A 27747-nucleotide genomic window follows, 5' to 3' on the forward strand; every position below is an offset into this window, starting at 1 on the left:
TACAGGTAATTTAGTGCCAGAGAATTGCTACGTTGCTATCAATTTATCTTGGAATTGGAAATCACATTTACCGCCTTTTACTTTACTGGATTACTGTTACTGGATGAAGAATATATATATTGTGAGTAACAACAAGCCAGTGCTGGGAACAGCATACTGGGCCCGGCCCCAAGCATACGGTTGCCAAATACTCTCGTTCAGTGAAATCTCCTCAACACTATTCTTTGCAGGTTTGATCCGTGCATTCGTAGACAAGTCGGACATTTCGTACTTGAAGATGCGTTGGCAAGAACTTAACCGATTGCGCAAACATTTCATGTTGGGTTGCAGCGTCAGTTCCATCCACTGGTAGCCGTTCATTCCACGAAGGCTCAGCATTGTGTTCGAATGGCAAATCGCGAAATCCAGGTCTCTCAGAATAATCGGCAGCAGCAAATGGTCCTCCTGTTCGTTGCACACGTGGATACCGATGTGGACATACCTTTCCGTGCGTTTCATACAGCTGATTGCACATTCACGTTGCAAGTGGTCTTTTTGGCGCGCCGTCATGGGCAAGGTGTCATCCGTGGTCAGTTCCACCAATTGGCCACAGACAGAGAACGGTTTGTAGTGAATCACAAACCATGGCGAGGACTGGTTGCTGATCTCGCAAAAGTTGGAAAAATTTCCCGCGACCATCCGTGAACCCGTGGTGGCCACCAGCACTAGCCAAAGCAAGGACACTTCCGAGAAGCACATCGTAACGACCGAAGGACTCTCCGTCATCCACCGGAACTGTGCACCTCTTTTATACACTTTCCATAAAATTGTCTTCCATGTCTGTTTCCCAAGGGGGTCGTCAGTATGGCCGAAATGTTGAAGAAGTGTACTTTATTTGGCAACCAAGGGGACTTTTTGTTCCGACAACAGCAAAAGTTTCCGAAAGTGTCCGAAAGGGAATGCGCGACTGGTAATGGTGTTTACATCAAAGAGAACATGCGCACGACGTGAAGCAATTAGATTGCACTCTCAAAAGGTAGTCGGAACCTTGGCACTCATTTTCCTTTTCGTTGTTGATCCCCGGAGAATACCTGATCGTTTAGGGAGAAAAAAAGTCGTAAATGATTTTCGACCAACTGGGTTAGTTCCTAGGCTACCTTAACGCCCTTCAATCCGGGCGTGTTCGATCTATGGGGTTCAATCTGAGCATCTTCAGACTCTCGGCTCCACCGAACTGGTTGTCCGCAGTTGCATAATTATACATTCCGCAGTGGAGTTAACAAAAGTCATTCCGCCACACTCCGCCGTCGACCGTAATTCCCGATCCATCGCACGTCCGGGAGATTGATGCTGGCGATGGTGTTGCATCGGGCCAGACTACGGACGGAGAAGATCTAATAGGATTACTGTTGCCGATGGCTCTCGGCGATGGTTCAGGGTTCAGGTAATGGGCCACCGCGTAACCGGCCAAGAAACGCTCCGGTACCATCGCCGGCGAAGTAAAGTTGGGGATTGAAAACCGAGAATAGAGTAAAATAATTTATTCAAATTACCCATAAATTATATTTTTATCTCATGCCGCTGCGGCCCGGCCCGTCGTTCAGGTCAATTGGGTTCGGTTTGGAGGCCAGCATTTCCGCCGACTCAAGTCCCAACTCGACCTCGGCCTCGGGGGTTTCGTTGTCCATCGTTTTTTTTTTTTTTTGTTAAAGCCGAGCCCCAGTGGGGCCATATTACTCCGGATGGTTCTGCTCAGCTGCCTCGAGAGTGATCCATCAATGCGATCGAATCGAACGCTGCGAGTTCGGAAGATGCGCAGGGTATGATTTCTTCGGCCGTGCACCGGTGCACTGGTGCAATAAAATATAATCGTGCGTAATAACTTTGTTAAGATATGACCCAGTAATAAAGGTAATGATGGTGAGACCTTTACCTGCAAACAGGAGGAGGTGCCCTGCGCTTTTCTTGCACTGGGGCAGCGTTCACGTAGACACTTCCTGGCAGAAGATCTGCACCAACATAAACTGTAATTGATAAATATCTGCTCGGAAATCTACACTTTCGCTAAATATCGCCCATCCAACCTGTAGTAAGTAATTCAGCTAACTGTATCAAGTAGTTTAAAGTTGGCGCTCAATGTTAGTAACTAAAAGCGTGATAGGAAAAAGTTTTCCAAAGGGTCTGGCCACTGGTCGGGTCGTTAGGTTTATCGTCTGAGCTGTCCGGAGTATAGCATCGATTTAGAATTGGGCAAAAAAGCGACCCAATCTCTAGCCCCATAAACTTCGAATCTCTCGGAGAGCGGAGAACCCAGGATCTTCTACCCCGGGATGATTCATATCTGGGTTGAGTTTTATACTTTTAATTATGTTTACGATGTTTCCGGCGCTCGGTCGGACTGTGGCGTTCGCGTGGGATTTTATGGCGAACGTGGTGCGGTGAGCTAAGACGTTTCGACGAAAAGTTCACCGGCGACGAACGGCGCACGAACCCAACGTTTTGTTCCCGATGGCGCTCCTCGAGATGGTGCTCGAGAGGTAATTAAGTTATTGCTCGGAAAGCGGCAATCATTTGCCGTTTCATTTCCCGCAGCTCCCTAACGAGCGCAGGACGTGCTGGATGTTTGGTCGTAAATTATGTTTAATTATCAGACCCGCGACTTATCAGTGGCTTTAATGGCTTCTAAAGGTTTGCCTTTTTCGACTCGTCGCCGTTCGTCGGGCTGCCGCCGTACGGTTTGACGGGGAACTGGAACTAGAAACGGCGCGCCGGACGATCACTAGCGCCGAGTACGTTATCGCGTTGATGCATCGAAGAAAGTGTTGTCATGTTTTATGGATAGCGAGTGCCGTTTGACCCGGTCCCGGTCCCGGTCGTCGCTGGTAGCCGCTCGCTGAACCGATGAAACGCGACGCTAGACGCGACGCAACGGTTCTGCACCACGTGCGTCGGGATTGTGAAAGTCTTTTTCGTTCTGTTCGTAAGATAATGGAGATCTTAGATACGGCACGTAAAGATGAAGACCTTGTCGTAAAAAGCGAAACGAGAGACAGCCAAGCGAACCGATCCAGCCCGGGCCGATCGGCCGATTCATCGAGCTGCATGGCTCGACGACGACGACCGAGGTATCAGGGCCAGGAGCACAGAGCCACCACCGGCATCGTTGTCCGCGTGGCCACTGCGAGCTATAAATTTATGGATTTTATAGCAATTTATATTCATTTGACTTACAATTCCGGAAAGAGCCGAACCTTGTCGGAGTAGAATTTATGGCCATTCGGATAAGCGCTCGAGAGAGAGCGAGAACCGCACAGCCGAAATGAAACATGGCCCCAGCCGAACGGGCTCGGGCAAAGGAGAGCCCAAGAATGCCTACGTGCGCAAGGCGAAACGTGGGCCTCCTGGCTGGGGCTCCGCTGGTTGGCTTCCAATTTCGGGATAATTACGTACAATTGTGCCGCGGCTCACGGAATGGCTCGGGCTCGGGTGCTCAATTTATGCAAAGCAAACGGCCCAACGGAAAGGAAGGAAAATTATAAACATAATCATCAAAGTTTCGGAGCGTGATTCCGAGCGTGGCACAGGATACGGGCGAGTCATTCCCCCGTGCGACGGGTTCTTGGGCCCCGGTGAACGGATGATGTGGCAAAACGGCGCTGCAGTCGGTATTCTATGTTGAAGAATTACATTCTCGCTTTATCGACGCACGGCGGCGCGCTAGATTGGCAACCCCGTGGGTTCGGTGGAAGAATGATAAATTTTTCGAATTTTAATGATTAATTGTTGAGCTTGCCCCGCGTCACCGTGTTAGGTTTTGCTTAGCGTCTCGTCTTCATAAAGTGTAGCGATTTTTCTTGAAACTATTCGACGGGAATGAAAGGATATTTAAAAAACCGGCGAACGGTGTAACGTATCATCAGCGTCTCGTTTATCATCATCGTCGTCATCGTCGTCGGACGCGGGACGGAAATTCAATTTATGCTCGCTGCCGGTGCACCAGCGCCTGGCCCTGGCCTGGGTGTCACACAATGCGCAGCGGCCACAGTCAGCAGGATGCCCTTCTCAGCTTCACTTAGGAGCTCGGAAAAGCGCCTTCTTCTGTTGGCCGCCGGTTGGCTTTATGACTCGCCGGGACCCGGCCCGGCCCGGCAGTGTAGCCAACCTGGGCCGGGTGATAAAAAAGAAGTTTCTTAACAAGTGCTTCCATTCACACCGCATCGTGGCGTGGCAGGGAAGCCGGGTGATTCGATTAAGAAATATGGCAAAGAATGGAGAAAGCCAAAGAATGTGCCAGCATGCCGCCTAGCCGCCTGGCCGCCTGTGCCGATGAACGTACGTTCCCGCAACAATCCGCAAACCAAACCAAGCATCTCCAGGCCGGCGTATCTCTGCGGTTGAGCCGTGTGCCGTGCCGAGGCCAGGCTCTTCCTGTTTCTCGGCGCACACAATGGAGGCGATCCCGAGGCCGGATGCTGGAGCGCGGGCGGGCGGTCCCGTATCAGAACCCGGCGGGGAGATTGTCTGTAGAAAATTTCACAACAAAAGACCAAGCGAAGGGAACCGCGCCCAACGCTGTTATCCCAAGTCGAAGACGTCCTCTCGTCCCCGGAGCAGCTCGTGCTGTGGCAAGAGAAATTTTATCGCAACAACGAACATTTCTAAAACAGATTCCCCGGACGGAGCAGCAGAGTATTCGTAATGCTTTACGCAACAGTGACTTTCGGAAAATCAGCATCACAAAGCGGGTGACTGTGACTTTGTCTGCCTCTTCTGCGAGGGTCTGAAGGAGAGACAACACTCGGGCTCGGGGTGCTCGGGTGAGTCTGGAACATAATTGTTTGGCGGCCGAAGAGAAGCCGCCAGGATCCGCATTCTAATGATTTATTTTGGTAGTCATAAACTTTTTAACGGCGGCACAGCGGCAACTTTCTCGACCATGCCCGTAAGTGTCACTAGCACCGACATCGCAGTTTTGCCAGCACCAATTTAACGCAATCCAGTGTCCGAAAGGTTGCCAACTCTCGGGCGGCCACTCTGTGGTTCGCTAGTTTTCTTTTCTCAAAACTCGAAGGATGCAAAACATTGGACCTCTGGGCCCGGGCTTTCCTGTTTCAGTAGATTAACTTCCACGACTATGGTCCCAGGCCGGTTGGCAACGATTTTCTTTCCGCTAATGGACCTCGCGCACGTGTTTGTCGGCGGCGACAACTCGAGCCCAGCGGACAAATGGCCGGTTAGTATTAGGTGTGCAAATTAGTTCTTGCCGTTTTGCAATGGATGGCATTACTCACTAAATGCTGCAAATTTTTTTTTAAAGAAATATGTGTTTGACAGCTACTGTCATGACGTATCTAACGCAGTATAGATTTTTGTTGTTGTAAAGAACACCTTTTTAATCGTCTAAAAATGTCGAGTTTTGTTCCTGATAAAGTATTTTGCGGGTACTTCTTCATTACTTCAAAATGAAGGAAACGGCTACCGAAAGTCATCATATTTTAATGAATGTTTGTGGAGATAATGCCATTGCTGAGAGAAAGTGTCAGATATGATTTGCGTGGTTGATAATGAAGAATTGGCAGCATCGCTCGAGCAGGATTCACATTAAAATAAGCTTGCAGAAATCTTAGGAGTTGGCCAGACGATATCTTACCATCGCTTGCGTTCCATGAGAATGATTACAAAAATGTCTTATTGGGTTCCACAAAGAAAAAAGGCATTGAAATGAATTTATTGCGAGAATCCTAAACGCAAAAACGTCCTGGCTACAACTTGATAAACCAGGTCCATCGCCACCAAAGCGTAATATTCACTTTGCAACGGTTATGCTGTGCATATGGTGGGATCACAAAGGTGTGGTGTACTGTGAGCTTTTACAACCTAATGAAATTATTGATAGGCAATCCCATCGACAACAATTAATGCATTTGAAGCAAAGCTTTAACCATAAAACGACGAGAATAGGATTAAAGAGTAGTATTTCTCCCGTTGCAAAAGTAACCATTTAGCAGCAGTGCGGCTAACTTCTTATGAAAGTATTGAAAAATAGGTCTCTGATTGGATCGCTCCTAGAGACAAGAAGTTCTATCGACACGGAATCGAGAAATTACCCGAAAAATGGGAGAAAATAGTAGCTAACGACGGACAATACTTTTATTAAAGTAGTCATAAGGTTTGTTGCTGTAGTTAGGTCACAAATATCGAATGAAAATCGCACGAATTAATTTGCAGACCTAATAGCTGCGCCGCTGTACGCTATAAATCACACCGCCCTCGGCTCGGACAGCAGCAGCGTCTTCTGGTACTCGGCCGTCCCCGGGACGGCGTGAAGGCGGTTTTACAAACTATCTAAATTTTACAACCCCACGGAAAGTCGTTACGGCTGCCGCTGTTTGTGTGCTGCGCGCCGTTTTATTGCTGCGCGGATCGCCCGGCGACAAGGTCATCTCAATTTGCCGAGAGGAACACCCCGGGGTTCCGAATGGCGAAGAAATGGTGCTGCCCGACCACCGAACGTCCCCGCTGTGAAGAACGTGTCCCAGCTGCATCTGCATCGTGAGAAAAGGCTATCGGCGTGGCACGCACGAACCGATCCGCGAAGCACGCACCGAAGTCCAGCCGAATCCGAACCGTTTTTTGACCAGTTCCACGCTGGGGCTTGGGTTGACGCAAAAGGCTTAGATTCCCTGGCTGGCAGAATTGGCCGCCGTTACGTCCTTTGGAACCCACCCGATATGATCGATAGCCGCTCTGCAACCAGAGGCTGATGAGGCTTGCCAATGAGACGGATTCACATTATCATTTAGATGTGGTCTCGTCTCGTGAATCAATCAACCGTGCATCGATAATGTTGCTCCGACCACGACCACGATGATGATGAGGGCGCACTCGTAATGGTGGCCGGCGGCGGCGGCCAGCAAGGTAAGACAGAGATTCTTCGCATTCCGCTGACCGCTTCCCGCGCTTTATGCACGGTTCGTGTAATTAATCTCCCGCTCGGCGGCTTCACGACGGCGCAGAGCGATCGTGAGTTGTTATTTTTGGCTGGCTCTTTTAATTGGGCCCTGCATAAATATATGGGTGATGGGGCTGCTCGCATGATTTATCGCTGGGCGAGCGTGGGTCTCTGCTGCTGCTGCTGCGGCTGCGGTTCGGTTTTCGGAAGACACGAACCATGCGCGCCACGACTAGTGCCGAGGGAGCATTAGCGTGCGCGCGTTGCGTGAGCGGAGAGCTCCAGCTCCGCCGTTTCGGACATTAAGTGCTGGCAAATCAGTGTGTCCCCCGGCTATGGGGTGCTTAACGTCGTTCCACTTTCCACCCGGTCGATGAAGTAAATCAATTAGAATCGGGATGGAAACAATGCTTGACGTCGTAAGGTGGCCGCTTTATCGAGGGCGCCTCGACATCGAATCGAGTGATGCTCGGATTAAATCTGATGAGTTATGATGAGACACCGAACCAGACTGAAACTCCTTCCGACAGCAACTCTTAATTTGACACTAATTCCCTAGAACGCTGAGGCCTTCTCGGAGCTGCTTTCTGATGAGTTTGCCAGGCGATTCGGCGAAGTAATCATCGCCGCCGCCGATTGATGTACATTTCATTAACGAATCCCACTTTTACGAACGAACTAGGCGCCAACGAACTGCTGTGCGAAAATGCCAAGCTGTTCAATAAGTTCGAATGGTCGATAAAAAAACACATTTTTATGGTTTTAAATACACTTTATTTTTTAGTATTTAGGAAGACCACTTCGCCATTCCTGAATCGCCATTACTCGCCTGATCGCCTGAAACGCTTACGCAGCTGTTATAAAGTCATCATTTGATGAAAAACGTTTTTCACGCATGACTTTTTGGGGGTGAAAACAGATGGAAGTCGCTGGTGGCCAAATCTGATCAATCGGGTGAACACTCCAACAATTCGAACTTTAATTCAGGGATTTTTGCCATTTTCAAATAGCTCTTGTGACCTCGTGCATTGTTCCCTTTTTTAGTTAATGCGGCACCTATTTTGCAAACAGTTTTCAGGAACCTAGAACTTCAATAAAAATATTGGTCATACTGCTCAATGAGATGCCTTGGCCTTGTAATAAATCTTTCTCAGTGATTCGACGATTTTCCAATACGATATCCTGTACTTTTCAGGTCTTGTGTCTGTTTTTTACGTTTTTGAGTGCTTCGTTTTGAAGGCTAGTACGACCACGTTTAAACGTAGAATCCCCCCCCTTTAACCCCAATTGAAGGAGAAGAGTCCTTATATACTTTCAATATTCGTTCATAAATTTGTTTTGTTTTTAAACCTTCCAGAAGTCAAAAATCAATCACTTCACGATACTTGATTTGTTTTTTATTGTAAAAAATACTGTAACAGGTTGATACTAATTGGGTTGTAAAAAAATTTAATTGATCGATTGAAATGAAACTTAACATACGTTTATATAAAGAGTATATAAATAACAAAAAAATAAGTTCGTAGCAGCCCCCTTTGTTACCGACCATACGAACTTATTGAACACACTAGTAAACGCCGGTCAACCAGCGGCCCGATGAAAACGATAGTACGATTTGCATTTTTCAGCAGCTCTGGGAAATTGAAATCTGCCCTACCAAAAATTGGCCCCCGTTTGTTGGTCTAACGGATTGGGCCCCGGTGCGATGGTATCGTGTAGCCGGAATTGGAATTGGGACCACCGTCTTTTGGTCGACGTTCGTTCGAGTGGTTCCCGCGCGCCGTGAACCGAGTTCGATGTAATTGGATTGGATTTGGGCACGAGAAAGCGGGCGAGAAGTTTCCCATGCTTTTCACCGACGTGCGCGCGAAACTGTCGCGAAAAACTCGACCGCGGCCAAGAACTACCCGTCGAGCTGGGCCTGTGGCGTGCGATAGAGTCATAAGTCGCGCATCATCGTTCGCGGCCGCGGCTTTCGCAACTGTCGCTGTCGGAAAAGGTCGTACAGTGTGCGCCTTTAATGGTAAGTGGTGGTCATAAATGTCTCGTCTCACAGGCCCGGTTATGCTGTTGCCCGCTCGAATCACATTTCACGTACGGTGATTGCAAATTTTACAGCACACAGCGAGCGTGCGGCCGTGCGGCTTGGCAGTTTTATTTCTGGCCCGGGCCCCCGGTAATCGGTGACGGACGGACGTATCATCACGGAAGCCCCGTCCCGGCCGTGTTACGGTGTTACGCTTGGCCAACGCACCAATTCGCTGTTGAAAGCATAACTTATGTGCGGATGAAAATGAGACTGCTTGGGCTGCTTCCGTCTCCCCGAGAACACCGAGAGAGGGACCCGGGCTGATGATGGCCGATCATTTTCTGGGTCGTGCCTCAAATTGCTACTTGGCGAGCGAAAGGAAAAACCACTAAACATTGTGTCTGTGCCGCACAGCAACTCGTCCCAGCTCGTCCGACCAAATGTCCGGGAATGGCAAGCGAAGCGAGGAAAAATCTTGCCACCAGAATGGCGGCCATCATAAACCGAACGGGGCCCATCTTTCGCTTGCTGGCTGGCCACTATTACCGAACGTTTATATCGTCAATTATGCGCATACATCGGGCAGCCCCTTATGCAGGCGCCCCGCGCCCCCGATGGGCCGGAGAGTCTATCTGCATCGATTCATCTATTCGTGAGTAGGCCCAATTTTCATGCTTCGTCTGGTCCCGGAGGAGGAGACCCCGGGTGGCGTGGCCGCGCGGTGCACCCGTTTAATGGGCACCGGGCGCACGGCGGGTAAGAAAGTGGAAATTATGAAGATCTTAGATAAGGTAACTTGCGAAGGATTTTATTGGGCAAGACTTAATGGGTTCGGCTGTCGATGTGATAAACTCAGTCGGCCGGTGGCGATGCCGGTGGCCGGGAGCCCGGTAGTGCCTGGCCCGAAAAGTTGGCGCAGGCAAATTCGGCATCCGACGTACCATCATCTGTATTCAAATTTAGTAAAGTCAATTTTTTCCCGTCTTCCGCTAGGACGTGAATGTAAAGGCGGCCCATGAGGGGAATTGGTAACAAGGCGCGCAGTGAGAGAGAGACTGGGACCGAGGATGCGGACGTGGGACGGAAATAATCGGATCATTTGGCGAATTTGATCTCTGGGAATTGGCGATGGCGCAGGGAAATCGATGTCAGCTCGACAATTTCATCAGCACTCCGCCTCGTGAACAATGACGCCTCGTGTTTTTTGAGCTAGAAATTCGAGAAGAACAGGATTATCGAGTAATGAACGCTTGTAGAGCATAGAGACTGTGCCACAGAGCATAAAGCACAAAACTGGGCGTAAAGACTGTGCCAGGTTGTTCAATACAACAGGCTACAGGTTAAGTAAAACACGCTAGATTTAGGGAATTCGAGACTTACTTTTATTCGAAATAGTTTCCATTTCAGTAAATACAGTGTTTGCAACGTTCCAAATTTACAATTAAATTTTCCATTCGTGTTTTGTAGTCGTTGGAAGGAATATTCACAAGTATCCGTGTTACAGCTGCTTGAATTGCTGTAATGTCATGATAAAATGATCCTTTCATGGTCAATTTGAGCTTAGGAAATAGAAAATAGTTAAATGGTGACAGATCAGGTGAATACGCAGGATGGTGCTCACTACTCACATTCAGTTTTAGTCCAATAACTCCTTAACTGCAATGGCCTTGTGAGACGGTGCATCGTCCTGTAACAAACTCTGTCTGCTTGTTTTATTTATTTCTATTTATTTGTTTCGTACCATCAACGGAATGAAAGAAACAATAAAAAAGTGAGCGTCAGAAGGAAAAGAAATAAATATTACTTCTGCACTGATAGATTGTCATGTTGATGTTCAGTATAGGTGATGCACGATTATAAGCTCTAGCGAGATTCGTTCAACGGATCAATCCTAAAGGACGAAAAAAGGCATCCAACTCATGCAAGGCACGTCTGCGAATGACCCGTTCGGGTGCATAAAGGTTAACAGGTTTCGAGCAGGACGGGAAAATGGATGTTTTAAGAGTTTGAACATACAGAGTGCACAAGATGTCAAACGCCTATGATGATGAAGAGGGTGAATACCGAGCAAAAGACATCGTACATTCCAGCGAGGAAGATTATTGAATGGGTACCAAACCGGCCTGAGAGTAAAGTAAAGACTAAAACAAAACGTAACACTCTGAGAGCTCGGTTGGTTATGTATAGTATGTACTGCATTTTATATAGTTTTCTAACAAAATATCATTACCTATCGAACAACCTGTGCATGTTGGATGTAGTATCCTTAAACTTTCTGTCACAGCGATGCAGAAGTACCGTAAAAAGAAAAAAAAACCACCGTCAAAGCCAGGGTCCCCTAAAGTTATTCAAGATCAGGCATCGTTACACGTTCAATCCCCTATTTTATGAGATTTTGGTTGGCCTCCAGTGCTTATTTTTGTTGCGCGAGTGAATAAATTATCTCGTCGCATTCCGCGCCGTGCATAATGGTTCCTGACTTTCGCCGCCCCGCACACCTCGAGGTCGCTCCCGAAATAGGCACAAATATTGATCCCACTTGATTTCAAACCAATCGGGGAAGCCGCACCGAGTGATAACGCGGAATGAAATTCAAAGACGGGCCGTTTTGGGGCCAAAATAGAAAAAGGCTCCCACCGTCCACCGCGTGGCGCTCGCCCGGCGAAGCGATCGATGTCGGGAGATTATTTCCAAATTAGATTTTCGGTTGGCTTCATCCCGGGCAAATTGTCGTCGTCGTCACTGGCACCTGCTGCGGACGGGCGAGCAAAATGTGCGCCGTGAAAAACGACCTCGGAAGCCCGGTGCGAAGGTTACGGATCTTTAGCGTGTCTCGGGCCCGGTTGAAGACGAATGTCGGCAGTTCGGTGAAGAAGTTCGGCGAAAGCGAAATGGGAACGAAATTCAAACACTGTTTAATTAAATCAAATGGCTTTTAATTTGAAACAAACAATTCTCACTTTTTGACCCTTTTTCGCCCCGCTGGGTGCTCCCGTCTTTCCCGTCGGACTTCTCGCTCGCCCGCTTCAATGTCGCCTTCTTGTGGACCGGCGGCCGACAAAGATGAAACGACCGCTCCGAGCACCGCGTGCCGAGGCGAGTCGCCGGTAGCGAAGTGAGTGGGGCCGTGGCAGCATAACCGACCACCGAGAACCCCGGCCCAGAAGGTGATGCTTTATTGACGTTCGTTTTATTTATTTTTTTTATCTGGCAGTTCGTTCTATCAAATCGCTGCGTTCGCTTTGAAATGTCTTCATACTTGCCGGCGCTTGCCGGTTCGGCGTACCGATTTTTGGTGCCGGGAAATCGCTATGCTATGCTATGCGGCCGCCGGAACACACAACGAACGCGCCTTTGATCTGCGGCGGTACACTTCCGGCGTCCCGGAAGCAGAAGCCGCTCGTTGGGGAGGTGCGTTGGGAGCCTTTGAACCGGCCACCTAATCAACGCTCGCTGATTAATATCGATTTTCCGATGGGATAGCCCCAGCTGGCGAAACTATAATGCCGACGGTTTTATTACTCCCGACGGTTGACGGAACTGCACTTTCTTCGAAACCGTTTGATGTCCGCAGGTTTATGGAATGATTTAATCAAAAGCAAACGCTAATAGCGCGCAGCTTGGGAAAGGTTAGAGCAGAAATGGGGATGAGGAAAAAGCTGCAGTTTTCCTTTAATGCGACAAACAGTTGAAAGCGTTTCAATTGTTTACTTTTTAGTTAAAACAAACAAACGAATCACGTACCCCTCCATTCAGTACCCTAAGCTAGAGATCATAAACTTAAGTGGAGTTGAATACTCTAAGTTAACTTATTGAGTTTACTGGTATCAGTTAAGGAACTCGGAATAAACAGTTTAACAACTATTCGAGTGTAAAGCAGCGAGGTCGTTAGATCCAGAAGGATTTAGTTTCCTATTATTTAAAAAACCATAGCTGCGTAATTTTTTGCTGTTTTGTGTATGTTTTGCGATAGGTTTTGGTTCAAGGCAACTCTCAAATAAAGTATTGAGCCTCAGCCTCGAAAGGTCCTTAACAAAAACATCATCGAAATCCAAATGACTCGCAAGGTAATGGAATTCATATGACATGTGTACTTTTCATAACGGGATTGTTCAAATGCTCCAATAGTGTAGGCTGGATTACATCCATTTCCGTTTGTCCACGTTGGCCAGCAACAAGCACATGAGATTTGAGTTTTGCATCTCTTCAATTGATCCTGGATTTGTCCGTGAATAGTCGCTAATTCTTGCGTTTAGAGCTTTTTGCGTTTTAAGGTATGAACTTTTGAAATTTTACTTTTGGTCCATCCGACACAAACCTCTGGGTCTTAAGAGTAGCTTTGGGTGCTTGAGGAATCTGGTTTGATTGAAAATAAATGACGGTATGCCCTATTGGCGGCCATTTGCACTATCGAAAATACACAAGAAACCAAACCACCTGCCAATGGCTTTCTACAGTAACTCAGAGTGTATGAAAAATATAATTCAATATCTCAAAGCAACCAAGAACCAAGAACTTTATCATAAACTATAAATCACCCAACTAGTAAATCGAAACTGAGCAAAAAATAATACATAAGCAATAGATCAACAAACCCACTAAAACCCGAATAACAAAAGTAACAGTTGAGAAGATTTTTGCAAACGTCCAATTCAGTGTTCTGCTCTTGAATAATTCTTTGCTGACGTGTTAAATCAGTTACAAAAAAAGTTTTTTTTGTAGTTCTATATGATAAAGATAGAAAAATGCCCTCGTACTTAAGGATTTGACGACATTTGTACAGTACCCACATTCTGGTTAATTTTCAGATAACACTTCCGCCAGGGATCGACCAGACCAGCCACCAGGTACCACAGGGCACGAACAAAGAGGTATGTTTGACACATTTTTCTCATGGTTACTGTAGCTAAACTCACATAAATCCATAACAAATCTGATGGTGTGGTTTCAAATCTCCTACAAATTGAGCACATATTTTTCGAAAGTGTAAATTGTATGTTTTCGATGCCAGCCAAGCGATGGTGGCCAAGCTTGCCGGGGCTGTCACTCTCTCGAGCGAATCTTATCGTTGCGCGCATCTTCCGCTTCGCGGTGCTGGGTGCTGTGCGAATGTAATTTATTACACTTTATCGCCCATTCCAATCTGAGCCTCAAACTGCCGCCAAATGCATCATTACGCCGGTCGTCCACCGAACGTCTTCATCCTCACACGGCTTGGCGTCAGATGGCCGGTGCCGGCCTGGGCCAATTGGTGGCCAAACTTGGTTTGAGCCAAAAATTTAAATGGCAACCGAAATTGAATCGTAAATATTCGCCTCCACGACATCGCGCGATGCCAGCCGGAAGGCGGCATTAAAGGCGAACCGCCGATGCCGAGAGAAGCAACGGAACCGCGCATATGTTTCGAAGACGCTACTCCGTGACGTCCATGGCCAACGGTATCGACCGGGCGGCGGATGGGCAAAGCGAGCAGAAGGTAAAGTCCGGTAGCAATTGGACGGTGTGAAATGACCGCGCCGGACCGCGCCCTTTCCGTCGTCGGGCCGTCCTATCCGTGCTCCTATCCGGGTGTTGCCTCGCCGGTTGCTTCGTCGTTCCTGCCTCCTTTATCGCTGTCCCGCCAGGCTCCGGTCCCGGGGACACCCGGGATTTCGGGATTTCTTCTCTTCGCTTCTGTCTTCGGTTCGCGGCCCACCTGTCAGCTGTGGCACCGACCGACCCCGCACACTCACTTTGGTCAATCATAGTCCCCGTGTTTTGCCCCGTTTTTTTCGTGTGTGTTTTCTCGCTCTCTCGCTCCCTATTTCTCCATCGTTTTATTCGCCCTTCGCCCACTGTTAATCCATTAGGCCGTGTGCCGGAGGGGGCCCATCGCTCCGTCGGTCGGTCGGCCGGCCGGACGAGACGTTCCCATTAATATCCAACTATTAAAACAACTCTTATGGCCATTATTATTGCGTGTATGATGTCATGTTCGTTCGTGCGAAACTACACCATTGACAGGGGCCGGCTCGCCTCGAGGCCTCGGCCCCGGTCGAATGGCCAGCAATAAAGCGAGGCCCATCATATCGCTCCGACAGCCGACGATAGCCCCTCCGGTCCGGTCCGGACCGGGCACCGGGGTCGTCATTTATAATTAAAACTTAATTTCTTCTTCAAACGCAAACGGTCCGGGTACGAGCCCGCGACGCGGCGTCCCGTCAAGATGGAGGAAAAGTTTTAATTGATAGGCCCACCCGGGGTCCAAGCGGTCGGTCGGACGGAAGGACGGGACGAGAGCGCGTGCTCCGTGGCCGCGAGGAACCACGGCGATAGGGGCGCCACCAATTCAGCACAAATTATCATCATACATTGTTTGTTGGGGGGGGAGACCGATTTTCGGTGGAATCGTGCTTCAGGTCCAGGTCGGACACCACGCGGGAGTCAGCAATAAAAAAAAAAACACCGGAGAATCAAAGAAAAGTTTCACCACTCCACCGAGGGAGCGTTCCGGGAAGTTTTTCCCCACTTACAGGTTGGGTGCCGGCCCCGAAGGCGAAGGTGTACTTCGTTTCTCGATTCATTAGGAATTCCACTTAAATTTTCCAGCTCTAATTATAGTTTGGAAAATTCTCAACCCACCCCGGACCGGAAATGGGATTTGTGGGAAGTGGAATGAAAGTTTCGCCTGCGCCCGAGTCCTGCGAGCGGTCCTAGCGGGTGGGAACCTGAGGTTTGGGTTTCCTGTAATTGGTGAGCGCGCGGTCTGGTCTGGAACCGTCGGGAAGTCCAGGGAGCTCCCGGGCATCGATATGTAGCGGAACGCGATCCGTGCTACATTCTTCGACCAACTTCAGGGTCGACTTCTGGACGGGGTTTCTTCTGCAATGCGAAACTTGGGCCAGCCAAGGACATTGCCTCGCGTCTAACACTCGTCCCCGGTGAGGTGGCGCGGCAACATAAAAGAATCAGGCAGAATTAGTCGTTCAGACCAAGCTCGTGGTAACCGGAAACCACCACGGTGTGTCCTCTTCACGCACGTCTTATGATTTTGAACGCGGAAACTAAAAATGTAATGCCGTCGGCAGCATATGGAGCGTGAAATGAGGCTTCGACAACCGCACCGCAAGGCAACGGCTTCGAAATTCTCACTTCTATTGCTTCCCGATGCAATCGTTAATTGGACATCTCCGAGTGTGGCACCCCGGCACATGGCAGCAATATGTTTCGGTCGATGCTGAACAAATCCTCGAATTCTTCCACACACACACACACACACCGTAAACATAAATCTTGCGGCCCAAACTGCAGCGATAGTTGGCGTAACGTTGGCGGAAGAACGTAAACAACGCCCGACTGCTTAAGATAAATAAAAGCGATAATTTGCGCACAGCTGGCCCAATTCTCAAGTCTCCGGGCGAGGCTCTAATCCTCGGTCCTTGCCCCGCCCGATCCGAAGGAGAGCCACCAAAAAAGTGAGCATTTTACGTTCCTGCGAGCGCTCGGGACACCCAACTCGTTACCGGCCCGGTCGCTTCGCGTCTGCCGGTTATGCTTTTGCGTTTGCTCTGCCCGTGTTAATCTCATTTTCGAAGCATTAAATTCAGTATCCTGAGCATGATTTATTGCCGTCCCCCCCGCCATTCCGACGAGGCGCGGTTCAGGACCGAAAGGACCCCAAGTGAAATCAATTTATCAAAACTTTGTGGCTTTGGCACGGGGAGGGGGTTTTCGGAGTCGGTTAGAAGCACCCGAGCGAGCGTCTTTCGCAAGACAGAACTCTTTCGCCTCGCTGAACGGCACATTCGAAAGTGGCATCGACACTTCGACCTGGCGCGGACCTAGCCGAGAGACACCCCGATCAGGGGAGCGATTCAACGTAAACACACGTCACACGGAAAAGCGCTTCTCGTGAGGTCGCGCTTCGTGGATGATTTATCTGGAAAGATTTATGCCTTTACGCTGCTGCGACCTACAAACCGGGGAATCGATCGGGCATCGATCGATCGATCGATTCACGGAGCTAGGGGTCGGTTTTCCGCACCAGAAGACCCATTCCAGGGGCGCGCTCGGTAGAGAGGAAATCTTCAACTTTTCCGACTCGCTTGCGGTTCTCGTGGAAACGGCTTTTTGCCAACGCAGACGCTGACGGCTGTAAAGCGCACACATTGTAAGCACAGCGCAGCGGAAGCGAAACAATAAAAGTCGATCGTAAAAGTCGTCTATAAAATATTTGCCGCCCGGAACGGGAGCGAGGAAAACTTTGTGGTCCAACTTGTGGGTGTATGCGTGGGGTGCAGGGGAGCTATCCTTGGCCCGTCCTGGCCCGCCTTATCGACCCACCCCCGCGGGGCGGGGAGAACGGGGACAATAAATTATCCTCCGCCACATCCGGGGGAGCCGAGCCGAGTGTTGGACAATACAAGAATTGGTCATTAGGGGTTGCAGTTCTAGTTTTGTGTCCGTTCCTTGTTTTTTTTATTGACACTACTTTCTTCCTTCTTCCGACCAACTTCGAGGCTTCGGTGCTCTCGGTGTGACATGCTGACTGCTGATTGTTATTTGTTGTTGGTGTGGGCCCGGAATAGTGTTTACCTTTCAATTTCCCTTTCCACAGTTAAGCGTGGCCACGGAAGGTGCATTTTTAGTAATTTTCATTAATTACTTGGCTCATTTATCAACCGCACACCGTGGCTCCGGACCGGAAGAGCCCCGCCTGTGTATGCCGGACTTTATGTTAGAGGGCAAAGAAAAGTAAGCACCGGCGGCAGCTGAAATGTGGCCGGTGCCCAGAATAATACCTTGTGGTGCCGTGTTCTTGTTGCATTACTTTTTTCGACGTGTGCTGACCAATTGTCAACAATGCGTCAAATTTAGTTCCCCCAGAGCAATCAGGGTTCAGTCAAGGTAAGGGCTATACGCAATTTTGTGTGAGTATCCTTCCGATTCTTCACATCAGTCAGGGGTCCATAAACTGGACTTTGCCCCATGGAGTAGTGTTTCGAACACATCACAATAATTTTTGGACCAGTTTGTTGTTCCAACTGATGGTCCGGTCGTGACAGACAGAGTTTTATTAACCAACTGCCAGGACGATCTACGGACGAGCCATGAACAATTAGGTGGGACAACGGCTTAATGTTACAGTTTCCCTTATTGCGGCGCATTATTTATTTATTTATTTATTTAGTAAAAAATAACAAAAAGCCAACAGAGCCTAGTTGACAAAAGGACTTGGCTAAGTTAAAAAACGCTAGCAAATCTAAAGCTGATATTGGCGAAGGCGAGAATAAAAGCCGATAACCGGATGTAAAAAGGACGCGAGATCGAGGAAAAGATGACACCGACGAATAGACATGTTATGGTCAATATGAGACGAACAAACATTATACGTACGGCACATACCCAATAAAGGATCGTTGTGACCCACAACAGGAATTCGTGGAGCGTTTCTGATCTCCATGTCATGCCAACGTCTTAAGTGGCGAACAGGAACAGTTTTGCAGAACTTTAAGACAGATCACATCACGAAACTCGGAAGACATACGTATAACGAAGCCCGAAATGCGGTTGGCGTGAATCATATCAGCATAGTGAACATACAGTCTTAGTCTCGCATCCAACGTCACACCTAAATCGCGAATCACGCCAACTCGCGGAACAACTGCTGAGCCAATGCCATAGCTAAATACAACTGGAACAGAACGCTTGGCAAATGAGATGACATGACACTTGCTGACATTAAGGGACCTGCTGTTACAATCACACCAAGATACGAGACGAGCAATCATAACCTGCAGAACCTGACAATTAGACAGAACAATTTTAGATCGTCAGCATACATTAGATGACACTCTGGAAGTTGAAGAGAAAGATCATTTATAAATAACAAAAACAAGGTACCAGATTGCTTCCTTGTGGAACTCCAGAGACATTGCTGAACATATAAGACAAGGACCGTTCAACTTTAACACGAATGGCGCGGAGAGATAAATACGAATAGAACCACCACACAAGCAACGACTTGCAGACCTTTGTCAATATTAGAATAGCAACCTTTCAAAAAATTGAGAAGGTTTGTCTGAACGGATCTAAGCGGAACATAGCCATGCTCCTGGTCAAAGATGTAGGATTTTGAGCAGGACTGCAGGTGCTTCGACACAACTATTCCGACACAACACTCCCTACTGCCCTTCTTATGGATGGGAATCATCCTAGATTCCTTCCAAATCGCGGGGAAATGTCCCAGATGACAGGGACTTAAAGAACAAAATCTGTAGTGGAACAACCAGCGCTGACCCGCGCTCTCGTTAAGAATGGCAGAGAGAATGTTATCCGGGTCAAGATTATTAGACACCTATTACTGTAGCGCTGTGACGTCGAACTGGCCAAACATCCGCCATTTGGGCATAACCTTGATTTGGGCAATTTCTTTCAAGTACAAAGTCCACTCCACTGCGCCAACCGCACGGGCTTAGGAGTTCCTCATCCCGTTTACCGTACTGTTTCCGGTGATCGGCACTTGGGTGCGAACCCGAGCCGAGCCGGAGCCGTACGCGAAGAACGCCATAAATCTTTATGGTATGACAAGTAAAAATTCTTAATTGATCCGTTCCACCTTTTCGCGTTTGTGTTTGGTTTTTTCGCTGCTGCTGCTTTCAGCGGAATTGCGACCCCTCGGTCGGTCGGTGTGTCGGGCCACCACCCTCCGATCCCACCCACCCATCCACCCACCCGTACCGGATGGTCCGAAAAGCAATCAGGTAAGTCCTTCCGCGTCCGCGCACGGTGCAGCCGCAGCGGTCTGGTCGGGTCGGAAATTGAATTTATCCCATGGATCCGTAGGGTTGTGAGGCCCAACCCAGCCCAGAGTGCCGTGCCGGCTGTTACTCCAATAAACAGCAATATCGTATTACTCCGGCCACACAATTTCCGGCGGCTCCAACTTTAATGGCACCCATAAACCGGCGGATTCGTTATCTGGCCGCTTGGTTTGCGGGGCGCGGGTTTGTCCAGCCCGCGAACTCCTCGTGAACTCCACGGCGGGCCATGGAGTGCTATCGATCGAGGGGCCAGCCAGGGCGGCCCACGCGGCAATAATTCCCGTACCGCGCGTACCGTCGCCGCCTAATCCCGCTATTTACAGCTCCAATTTCTGTCGTCAGAATTGAATCCAAACAAAACTTTCCTGTCCTTGTTTATTGATGAGAGCTGCAGCGACATGGCCGGGCCCACTAGGTAAACATAGATCCCCGCGCAGGCCACTCTCTTATCAACGCTCTAAACCGTCTTCAAACACGGCCTCGCCGGTGGAGCTTCTACGAAGGTTCCGGCTCGATTCGGTGCTCTGCATTTTCCAACGGGCTCCGGGCTCCAGTTTCCGCCAAACAATTCCCATTCTTCGTACTTTTCAGTGCCACTTCGCGGCGTTAATCCCCGGAGCAAGATGTGATCTGCTCCGTCATTTAATCGTTGGTTACGCACTTCCGGTGCCCGTGGCTCCGTGGCACGGAACCTTTTTGGCGACCTTTTATTTGCCGATGGGCTTACGCCGATTACGAAAGACGCCGCCCGGTTTTCAATTCGATTTAAATGTTTACAGATAGCTGCGGCGGGGTCTGCGCCGTTATGTGAGGGCCTCTGCCTATTTTTACCGGGTCCTTGGGTGGGCTCGGGTCGCTCGATGGCAAAAACATGCTGCTGTTGCTGCTGTGGGTAGCATCGGAAGGAACGGATGCCATGTGGAGTTGCGTTGTTTACCAGACCGGGAGGCCCCTAGGTCCGACCGGCTGGCGGTGTGTAATGCGATTTAATATGACATCCATGATTTATTACGGTTCAGTGGCGTGACGGGACGCGCTGCTGCTGCAGCCTGGCCGCTGACGAACCATTTCCTTCGGCCGTCAAATGCTGCCCCGTCGTCGTCGTCGTCGTGAAGGACCGGCTTCCGTTGCTTCTCGAAGCGGCGGATGTGATTAGCTGCAGCCGGGCGCGCATTAGTTAATTAGCCACAATTTGAATTCTTATCATAATTAACAACAATGCTGGCGTACTAATTTTTTACCACCAAACAGAATATTGTAAGAATGTTGCGTTTGGGTACCAGATACCCGCGGATGCATCGTGACGCGGTCCTTTCCGCTACAGGACGTCGAAGTTGGGCAACGAAGCAGCGCCGAAATGAAGGGGTCGTAGTTATGGTTGTTTGTCCACGCAATTAGTCACTTAGCCTGCGACTGTCACCATGCTCGAACGGAAACGTGTACACACCGCACCGCCCGGGCACGTGTTTCGTGGTGGCACACCCCTCGAACCAAACCCTCTGCAGTTCTTCTGTGGGGTTTCAAGTGTTAAACAATTGAAGTTTTAGTTTCGATCAAAGAGCTGCTGGTGACGGGGTCGGTTAGAAAAGTTCTCGTTTTCATATTTCTTTCACATATTCATTCCATAAAAGATCATTTATTATTTTCATGTGTCGCTCTTTAGTTTTCGTTTGAATTAGTTAATTTATCTAATTTATTTTGTTTTTATTGAAATGCTTTGGTTTTCACCATCATTTTGGAAGGTTCAGAATTCGTTTTACGGTTCTATCGAGATTTTTTTAAAGAAAACATAAGTTCATTGAATTAAAATGAAATACTCTACTTTATTCATAGTATTTGCCAAATGTGTCAGAAGAAGCCAAAAGAAACCAAAAACCAGATGATGGTTGCTGTTTGTGGCGTAGCGTATCAATCGGTTCAGCAGATTTGAGTAGTACTTATCAAGCCCTTTTGATCCCACCAGACACGGAGCATTGTTTTTCAGCCATGGCGATTGGGCCGTGCAATCGATTTTGAGGGTCAGTGTCGAACCTTTTCGGAGGTGCCCGCCACGTCCAAGAGCAGGCTCATAAGCTAGGACAAGCATTTCTTGTTTACTAAAAACAAAAGTAGACATGTTCAAATCTCCTTAAACGTAAGCAGCAGACAAAAAATTGTTTTGTGTTACGTTGAATTCCTTTCACAGTTGTCGAAACCATGCCGTTTCTCTTCAGGTTTCTTACAGCAACACGTTCCTGGGATACTCGAATTTGGTACGCAATACGCTATTGAGTGATTGGCGGATATTTTTAAATCAAATCAATTCTGGGAGTTTGCGACGATTATCTTTTGAGGCAGTGATCGGAAGTCCGTCCGTTCTAATAGTTCTTCCCCATGCCATTAAGCGCGCTTCTGAAGATTATTTAGTTCGTCTTCTATAAGGATGTGTTCCTTTGATATCAGAATGTCCACGTAGCTTTATGACGAGGGCTACATTGACAGCCAAAGCCACCGATAAGCAAATTCATGCTTGTACACCTTGAGCTAAAACGTTGCGAACATCAAACTACGTTTGAGAAATGGGATTGGTTGTTACCGTTCTTTTACGATGCTATTTTGCACGACACGCGACCCGAGGCGTGGTTTGAGATTTTAAAAGTAACGTCACGGTGCTCGGTAGAAATCTGATACTTTTCCCACTTGACAATCAGCAGCTCAGTACCGCGTTGTTCATGTTACAGCTACGCAGTAATGAGTTTAAGTTCCGTCTGTCCGTGTTTTGTGCATGAAATCTTTTGCCAATCTTGATGAAAGGATCGTAAACCCAACACGCTCCCGTCGGTCTTCGCGGGTTCGGAAACTGAGCACGAGTTTTTCCGTCGGGTAAACAACAATGGCCACAATGGAAATGGTACATATCAAATATCCTGTCCCGCCCCGACTGCGCACCGCACCGCAAAATGATTAATATGTAAACCGGAAGGTGTGTCCTTCGGCATCCCTCGCCAAGGACGGATCGGTGTGCCGCTGAAAACGGTTGTGCGAGTGTTTTCACACCTTTCCGACACTTTCACTTCGGTCCTCGTCCCACTGTCGGTGTGTCACTCTCCGTCTCCGGCTTCCAGCTCTGCGCCGACCCGATTTTCCGCTCCGATGGCCCGGCCCGCCTGGCCGCCTTAATCCTAAGCCCCCCGGCCTTCCGGGGAACATCAAAGGAAGACCCTTCCCGTTCCGTCTGCTTCGAGAGATTCTCGGGGTCGTCGGCTTGATCCGTTTGGCCGGGTTCGCGGGATGAGTGAGGATTGAAATTTGATTGCCCGCGCTGTCACCGGTGTCACCGTCAGGACACGGCTGCCGGCAGTCGGCCACACTGGTGGGCGGTGCCGCAGCTAGGAAAACATAATTCCGGGGCCGGTGAGTTTCAGGAAAACTGTTCGCGTGATGTATCAAATATCAAGAGGATGGATTGCAGTCATTTTATTTTCCTGCGGGGCACCTGGCCCGCGCAATGGATGCACGGTGTCTGTGTGCCCGTGTGTGATTTGTAGCGCAAGATTTGTAGCATTCAACGGAATGGAACTTTGAAGTTTTGGGATGCCATAAAAAAGCGAATGGATGCCATTTCGATTGATTTATGGCACTTGAGTGGATTTCGCTCGGTTCGCACGGGAGAAATGGGACCGACCGGTATCCGGATTGCCATTCCGGGCCGGCGAGGCCGGGTTCGGCAGTGATTGAAAAACATCAAAGTAATGTAAAATGATATTTTTACGGTTTCATTGCTGGGCGCGTTATTGCACCGAGCGTGCGTTTTCGGTCGACCTCAAGGCACGCCAATGGACAGTTTTCGATTCGATTTTTTGGTTTGGCATTCGCAACAATCGTTGTTTCATCGACGTTTTTATCATAGAGTGGGGCGCCCAAGATGGACGAGCAACGTTGTTTTTTGCTCTCTCTCCGATGATCCGGCTGGCCCGTTCCACCGTGTGCCGTATGTCAGGCCATTACGCGGCCCCGGGGCCCGGCTTAGAACTGGGCCACGAAGGCGAAATATTGATTGCCAGACGGTGAGTTGGCAGTTATGCAGGCCCTCGGTTTCTCGTTTAACCTCCGCGAGGAAGGATGAAGGTAGCCCACACCATAATGGATGATTTCGCACCGAACTTAACTCTCGATTCTCTCGGTTCTGCACAAACGAGGCCCCGTGCTCGAAAGGAGCGGTACAGAAAAAAAGGGCTAAGGCGAGCAAAAACCCGCCAGCGAGCCAGCGAGCTAGTCAGGTTCTCCACTCTGCCATATTCTCCAGCGAAATACTTTTGAAATCAATCATTTTTCATAATTAACCATATGCTGCGGCCGTTTTGTTCCGTTCCGGGACTGCGAGCGGAGCGACCGCAGCGGGTCGAAAGCGGTTCGGTTGCGGAGCCTAAAAATAATAATAATGAAAAAAAGGATATGTGTATACAAGCGTGACCGATCAGCGGCGAGAGATCGATCGAGGAAACGCGTTGCTGCCTTCATGCGCTTCACTGAACCATCAACCCCAGAGAGCCAGCCCTAATGCGCCTTCGCTATCCCTCCCGGTCCCGGCCCGGTCGATGGTCCGAGCATCGACTGGAACGATCGATAAATAAGCGAAGTGGTAATAAATTTTTAACACTCAAGGGTACGATTATGCTGCAGCAACAGCGGAGCGGTTCGGGTATTGAATTTAAATACCATCTTCTCGACGGCCCGACGGGAATACGGAGCAAAAAAAAATCGTGAAATAACAATGCCGAGGCCGAGGCGAATCCCTTTTCCGAAGAGACTTACACAAGGCGAGCGTGGCTGAACGGCAAAAAGGGAGCGATTGTGGCAACGGAAACCCTGGTTCCAAGCTAGGCCTCTTAGGTAAGGAAGGATCAATTAACGCGAAGGATGGGCTTTTATGTTTCCTTTAACGCAATTAAGCCACTCGGCATAGTAATTAGAATTTATTCTTCCCAGCCACACTTACACGGACGGACCCGGGCCAGATTTCAGCTCAGGGACAGGGATGTCCCCGGTGCTTTCATGGCGCACTGCACTGCACAAGGATGCGTTGGGCTTTGCGCACACAATGGCGCATCAAACTTCGTTAGGGCGCAGAGGCCCATTAGAACACATGTCGCTGGAAATCGCTGCAATATGCCCGAAGGGCTGCCGTGCTGTTTGTGGGTTTCGGAGGAGACCAGGAGGATTGCAAACCCCGAAAGTGCTGCCGGAGGTCTTAGGTGGCCAGACTAGACAAAGGCAGGGACATCGGGTGGGAAGCATTCGCACCGCATTCATCACGAATCTGCCACTTCAATTATGTCTCGTCAACAATAGAGCAAGTTCGGTTGCCGGAGTTCGCTGGATGCCCACTGACTTCTATTGTGCGTGATTCCTACGCAATAGAAATGAAACAAAACGTTGCGCCTTCGCGATACTGTTGGCCTTCCACGAACTGCCACGGGACATTCCGTAGGCATTAGCCACCGCCAACACCGGCGATGATTGGAAGAAACTTCTTTCGAGGAGACTATAAACGCCGCATCATCTCTTTAAACAAGTCCCCCGCGCGCGTACTGCTGATTCACCGGCGGCCGTTGTTGGCACCTCCGGGATTTTGGAGTCGAGTACACAAGCTGATGCAATAATCATCGACAACAGCCGTGTGGAAACGATGATTCGCTTTATCTGCCGGTGAGTCACTTTGAGTCACACTCCAATCAGCGCAGCAGTTCGGAGATAAAGTCCATTAATATTTAGTCAAATTATGGTTCGTTTGTTTTTCGCCTTCCGAGCTTTTCGACCGGAAAAATGCTGGCAGGTCAAACAATGTAGGGAGCAGTAGTACAAGAGTAGTAACACAGGGACTGAAAAGCGTCAGGCCTAACATATTTTTAGTTAGCACTAACTTTCAGTGTCATAAGACTCATAAGTTTATGAGCATGTTATTTTCAAAAGCATGAAACAAACATAGTTTCGCGTTTAAAAGTTAAAACTCTTTTTGATGGGATAAAATATTGTCCAAGTGAAGCAATGGCTTCCGAAGAGTTATAAGGACTCCTCTTCAACAGAAACAACAGAGTTTTGAGTGATAGATAAAAAAAACAGTGAACACTATGTACAGTCATTGGACCATTTCAAGGCCGAAATGGCAAAGAAAAGGGTTTTGTTTCAACCAGACAATACACCATGTTAAAAGTCTGTATAGAACTTCGAATTGCTCCCACATCCTCCCTATTCGCTAGATGTGCCTTCCAGCGACTTCTGACTGTTAAAAGACCTCTGCTCATTGGAATGGGGTTATCGCTGAAACAGACACCTATTTTGAGGCTAAACGAAAAAATCGTTCACTTTTAGCTATTGAAATGTTTGAGCGACGTTGGAATGATTGTTTAGACCTTGATCGAGACAACGTTAACAAATAAATCCCATTTTGAACAAAAAAGGTCGTTTTCTTTCGTAGGCTCGGTACTCTTCATCCCCTGTGTTGAAAACAACACTCGGCAATCAAGGCGTTATGGTCCGGGTATTGGCCAATATTACTGCCGGCCAATACAATATTAATCTCTGTTGCTTTCTGTAACAATGTTGTTTTTTTACCAACAGCGAGTGTTCTCGACTGCTTTATCAACATTGGACCAAAACTATAAGACTAACCACAAAATCATATCGCCGCTTGAGTTTAACATTTTTAACGAATACCGATGCGCTTACTCTTGGTTGTCCAATTCTTCGATATTTGTGTTCCGGAAATACTTTTGTTTCAGATTGTGACAGGCTTGTGGTGCTACTTTACACGCCTAGGTAGGTCAAACGTCCTACGTAGGATTTTAGCTGCGTCAGTCAGTTGAGTTACGTCATTTGTGCGAAAGATGGCCGATCTCTTCTCGCCTGTGCCACGTACGGCGGCCTCGACGAGCTCGAGTACCCCAGAGGCCATCGGATATTAACTCTCGCTCCAACTCTCGTCCGTTATTCTTTCCTCACGAACGTTTTTCTCACATTTCATTCACCTCCCCGTCGGCGGGCGGGCGGGTGGCCTTTTGGCCGACGGGCCGCCCTGAGATACTTTTCCTGCGCTTGGCGCCGCCACTCCGGACCCACTCCTCCGGTCACGGCGCGGGGCGCGTGTGGAAAAGGCGAACTGGGAAAACGGCCGGCTGTAGAAGGAGTGTGTTATTAAATTAAATTGATTCATTGAGCTCGTGAAATTAGTAAGAACCGGCGCATACTCCGGCGCCGGCCCACGTAGCCTTCGTAGCCGGGGACCACCACCCCAGCAACCCGCCCATGTTTTCGCCCGAAATCCGGACGAAAGAAATTCGCGTTCGCCGCGCAATCAGCTTCGATATCCTCGCGCGCTCCTCTCCCGCAGTAGAGTAGTTTGGGGTTTCAGGTTAAACGAGCTATCGAGCTTCCATTCCGCCGGCTGCGCTAATCCAACCTTCGGGGAATTGATCCGCCGACTTCACGCGGGTCCCCGTCCCGCGTGCCGAAGGGAAATTGGAGTATAATGAGATCTCGGCGAGATCGAGAAAGATTGATGAAGTGATTTGATTACCGCCGAACGAACGGTGAGGGTACGCGCGGTTAAATTTAAAGCACCCGGGAAAGGGATGGTTGTCATTAGCGGGCGGGTCTTGCGAGTCGAGGCCGCAGCGAATGAGCGGATTGCATGGATTGAGTGTGGGCCCTTTGGTGGTTCCGCCAGCTGAATCCATCGAGCGGAGGCTCATCGCCGATAATTGACAGTAAAATCGGTTTCACGATGTTACTTCATCCTGAGAATTAACAACCTACAGCAGAAGGTTCGAGAACCTAGTTCACACTTACGGCAAGCTATTAAAGTGCGACAAAACTCACACGGTTGCAATGTTTAAACGGACGACAATGAAGTGCTCCATTTTCCACACACCGGACTTGATATGTACGTTCTATTTTTCACGTCAATTGAGGAATTAATTGATTGAACAGATATTGTAGCTTTTTTT

The 27747-nt window shown here is 48.8% G+C and overlaps 1 protein-coding gene across 5 annotated transcripts in view; it reads left to right on the forward strand.

Moving 5' to 3' along the window:
• The window catches only part of LOC131211695 (mpv17-like protein), a 125004-nt gene that overhangs the window by 39206 nt on the left and 58051 nt on the right, over positions 1-27747 (forward strand). For all 5 annotated transcript variants that reach the window (XR_009156909.1, XM_058205275.1, XM_058205273.1 and 2 more), the window contains one exon: positions 13769-13831. The gene's annotated coding sequence lies outside the window, so the exon portion shown is untranslated. The remainder of the gene's footprint in view (positions 1-13768; positions 13832-27747) is intronic.

This window comes from Anopheles bellator, chromosome 2 (assembly GCF_943735745.2).
Source record: "Anopheles bellator chromosome 2, idAnoBellAS_SP24_06.2, whole genome shotgun sequence".
Lineage (NCBI taxonomy): Eukaryota > Metazoa > Arthropoda > Insecta > Diptera > Culicidae > Anopheles > Anopheles bellator.